General features: G+C 34.7%; 1 long non-coding RNA gene across 1 annotated transcript; it reads left to right on the top strand.

Annotated features, from left to right (window-relative positions):
* The first annotated feature begins 1,161 nt into the window (after window positions 1–1,161).
* Window positions 1,162–4,924, top strand: LOC138152340 (uncharacterized). The gene is made up of 2 exons (XR_011166076.1): window positions 1,162–1,329; window positions 4,737–4,924. It is a non-coding gene; the product is annotated as an uncharacterized lncRNA (long non-coding RNA).

The following is a 4,924-nucleotide window of genomic DNA, read 5'->3' on the forward strand; positions in this document are numbered from 1 at the left end:
GACTCTGAATTTGGGCCATGATAATGAGAATCTTGAGACTTTTTTGGGGAGGTGGTTCCTTTCAAGAGATGATTGGTGGGTTCTGTCTTTATTTTTCCCTCTTGTTCTAATAGATCTGTTTGGTTTTCATTAATTATTTCTTGGAATATAGTGTCCAAGCTTTTAAAGAAAAATTGTGGTTTACAGGGAATTCAGTGATTTTTAATTGATCTCTTCTTGATCTGTTTTCTAGGTTAGTTATTTTTTGTATCAAATATGCTATCTTTTTTCTCACATTCTCAACAGTTTTCCTATTATTCTGGTCCTCTAAACCCTCTGCTTAATCATTAGATTAATCATTTAGGACCAAAGACTTTTAGAGTTGGAAGGGACCTTAGAGTTCATCTACTTCAACTCCAGCCCAATGCAGGAATTTTATCCACAGTATCCCTGACTTGTGATCATTAAGCTTTTGCTAAATTTCAAATGATGGGTGACCAAGGTGGATCATTTCATTTTTGGACAAGTCTAATTGTTAGAAAATTATTTCTTATGCTGAACCAAAATTACTTTTATTTTAAGCAACTTCCACCAGCTTGAACCTTGTCCATGTGTACACCACCAAGACCCTTACCCCTGGTTTTCTTAGCAATTAATTATTTGATACAACTTTGAGTCTTTCTCTGGATCTATTTGCCAGTGTCTTTCAACTACTTGGTTTTACTCCCTTTAGGATTAACTACTAACTTTTTATCCTACTGTTCCTCAAGTCTTCAAGGTCGGAGTAGACTCTAAGCCAAAAGACTACCTAACAGTCCTTCGCTCTTGTGCTGGATTGGAACTATGATTATAGCATCTGTCTTCTCCTCCTTACAAGGCCCCTAATGGCATAGAAGAGTCAGAAAGACCTGAGTTCATATCTGGCCTCACTTGCTAGCTGTGGGCAAGTCACTTAACCTCTGTTTGCCTTAGTTTCCTCAACTACAAAATGAAGATAATACCTTCCAGGGTTTTTATGAGGGTCAAATGTTATATTTGTGAAAAGTGTGTAGCACAGTGCAGCCACATAAAAGGTACTTTTAAAAAGCTTATTATCTTCCCCTGTCTCTCACTATGGAGAAACTCTTAGGTATCATTCAGTGGACTACAACATTTATTTGAAACACTTTTTAATTTTTAGGAATCTCTTTCTCTCCACTTAGTTCTTCAAGCCACAAAAAGATTAACCACACTAACCAAATATTTTGGCACGTTCCATCACCACCCACATATTTTTTATCTTTGGATCCTAGGATTTCTCTACAAGTCCTGACTGAGGCCAGCTGGCATCTTTCCTGAGGCCTTGTTCTGGTGAGCATTATATAATATAATAAGTATAACTTGTTATACAAGTTAATGGGAAATCATTGTAATACAGTTTTGGTCTCAGAAAATGCATAATAACAGTGATCATGAATTTTTCAGATCTCTGCTTTATTTCAGATGGATGTGGACTTTATCCGTTTTGGGGTTCATTTATAAAGCACAAGCTTCCAAGAAGTGAAGTCCATAGCCTTAGAGCTAGAAAGGACCTTAAAAGTCACTATAATTTGACTCTTATAATTTGTAGTTGAGTAGACTGAGACACAGAAAAGGGAAATTTATTACTCAAATAAGGTTTATTGCCTTATATCCTCCTGTTTACCTCACCTACTTCTGAAATCCCGGATGCTCAGTACACATTTGAAATATAGCATATGTAAAATAGGTGTGTTGAACTTGCTGACATATTGTCTCCCTCATTTAGTCTTGAACTTCTTGAAGAATGAGACTGTATTTTGATTTTCTTTGTATCTTCAGTGCTTAGCATCTTGCTTGGAACACAGTAGACACTTAATAAATGCTAATTGACTTCCCAACCTCTCCATTTCTATAAATGACTCTTCATAGACTGATCACTGTCTCTTTTTCTTTTGCCTCTCTATCTAATCACTAAGTCTTATTTTGCCTGAATCTTCACCCATACTATTAATATATTGTCTTTTAAATTTGTCTAGTATATTATCATATTATTCCATACATTTATACTCTATCCAAATGGTATTCCTTACCTCCTCCTTTATACTGACCTCTGCTCCTCAAGACATTCACTAGCTTCTAGAATGGACCCCTTCCTTCCTGCATCTTCCTCTGAAATCTCTCACCTCTTTCAAGGTCCAATTCCAATATCACATACTTTATTAAACCTTCCATAACTCCACTTCTACCCCTATATTCTCCCCCTCCTCCCAAAAAAAACCTGGTAAAAGTGATCTCTTTCTCTTCAAATTTCTTAGCAATTTATCTGGATACTCCCCCCCCCCCCCATTTTACTTTCTTTTATATTGCTCTTGACCTTCCCCCATTAGATTGTAAGATTCTTGAGAACTGAGTAAAAGACAATAACTTATATATAATAGCCACTTCATAAGTGCTTATTGAAACTGTTAATCTACAAAGTTTGGCTAAAGGAGACAGAGAAGCTAGGTGATATACAGTTATTTCACTTATTTCCTTAAAGTTAGCTGATAATGAGTATACAGAGTCAGAGTCTAAGTTCTGACTGACTAATACAAGATTTAACAAAAATTTTATAGTTTTGCACAATGCCAAGATGTTTGTGTCCCTCAGATTTATGACCTCCACGTGAATACAGGACAAATGACAAGATAGTGGAGATCTACATTCTCAGGATGTCTCTGACTTCCTTATCTGGAATGTATCTCCAAGAGAATTTCTAAATTCCCAAGCATCCTGTCACAAAGGGGGGAGAAATACCTATTCCCAATCTTACCTGGTCTTTCAAGTTGTGGACACAGGAAAGGGCATTTTAAAGCAAAGCAAAGCAGTCTGTTTGATTAATACAGACTTTGGATAAATTTGATATTTAATGATTATCAAAACCCAGGCACTATATTTATACAATTATGAAACACTTTTCATGCAAATGAAAACATCTAAATAATTGCTCATGGGTAGGCTAAACCAATATATTTTATTTTATTTTTTATTTTTTGCCTTTTGGAGGGCAATTGGGGTTAAGCAACTTGCCCAAGGTTACATGGCTAATTTTTTTTTTTGTGTGGGTGTTAAGTATCTGAGGCCGGAACTGAACTCAGGTCCTCCTGACTCCAGGGCTGGCACTTTACTCACTGCACCACCTAGCTGCCCCAGGCTAAACCAATATGATAAAAATGACAATTCTAAGTTGATTTGCTTTATTCAGTGCCACACCAATCAAACTACCAAGGAATTATTTTTACAGAACTAGAAAAAATCATAACAAAATTCATCTGAAACAACAAAATATCAAGAATATCAAAGAAATCAATGAAAAAAAATGTGAAGGAAGGTGGCCTAACAGTACCAGATTTCAAACTACATTACCAAGCAGTAATCATGAAATGCTCTGGTAGTGGCTAAGAAATAGAATGGTGGATCAGTGGAATAGATTAAATACACAATACACAGTAGAAATTGATAGAAGTAATCTAGTGTTTGATAATCTCAAATATCCAAATTTTGGGGTTCAAGAGCACATCATTTGACAAAGACTACTGGGAAAATCAGAAAACAGTTTGGCAGAAACTAAGCATAGTCCAACATCTCAAACCACATTCCAAGAGAGAATCAAAAAAGATGGATAACTTAGACATAAAGGGTGAGATCTAAAGTAAATTGGGAGAATATAAAAAGATTCTTCTGTAAGATCTATGGATAAGGGAAGAATTTATGACCAAAACAAAAGAAAGAAAATATAAGAAATAAAATGGATAATTTTGATTACATGAAATTAAAAATTAAAATAAAAAAATCCATGCCAACAAAACGAATGCAGCCAAAATTAAAGGGAAAATACAAAATCAGGGAAAATTTTTATTATGATTTTCTCTGATAAAGTCCTTATTTATCAAATATATAGGGAACTGATTTAAATGTATAAAAATAAGATCCATTCCCCAACTGATAAATGGTCAAAGGATATGAACGGGCAGTTTTCAGAAGAAGAAATCAAAGCTATCAGTAGTCACATGAAAAAATACTCTAAATCACTATTGATTAGAGAAATACAAATAAAAACTTCTGAGGTACATCTTACACCCAAAATATTGGCTGATATGATAGAAATGGAAAATGATAAATACTAGAGGTGTGTGTGGAAAAATAGGGACACTAATGAGTGGAGTTGTGAACTGGTCCAACCATTCTGGAGGAAAGTTTGGAACCATGCCCAAAGGACTCTCAAACAGTACATACACCTTGACCCAGAAATACCATTACTAGCTCTGTTCCCCCAAAGAGATCAAAGAAAAGGGAAAAGGACCTATTTGTGCAAAATTATTTATAGCAACATTTTTTTTTTTGTGCTGGCAAAGAATTGGAACCTGAGGGTTCCATCAATATGGGAATCACTAAACAAGTTGTGGTATATGATTGTGTTGGAATACTATTGTGCTATAAGAAATGATGAGGGGGATGGCTTCAGAAAAACCTGGGACATTTTATATGAACTGAAGCAAAGTGAAGTGAAGAGAATCAGGAGAACATTGTACATAGAGAACAATAGCAATATTATAATGGTGAGCAACTGTGAAAGACTTAGCTACTCTATCAAGACAATGATCCAAGATAATTCCAAAGGACACATAATGAAAAATGTTATCCACCTCCGGAGAGTGAATAGATTGAAGTACGCTTTTTTTTCACTTTTTTCTTCTTTTTGTGTCTTTTTTTTGCAGTAAAGCTCATATGGAAACATATTTTGCATGACTTCACATGTATAATTGATATATTGCTTGCCTTCTGAAGGGGTGAGGGAAGAGTGGATGTGAGAGAACTTAATATTAAAAAATTTTAAAAATGTATGTTAAATATTTAAAAATGTGATTGGGAGATATTCAATGAAATAAAAATATTTTAAAAATAA

This window comes from Petaurus breviceps, unplaced genomic scaffold, assembly GCF_028583685.1.
Source record: "Petaurus breviceps papuanus isolate PSGF00001 unplaced genomic scaffold, PetGlider_PUasm1.0 90925, whole genome shotgun sequence".
Classification (NCBI taxonomy): domain Eukaryota; kingdom Metazoa; phylum Chordata; class Mammalia; order Diprotodontia; family Petauridae; genus Petaurus; species Petaurus breviceps.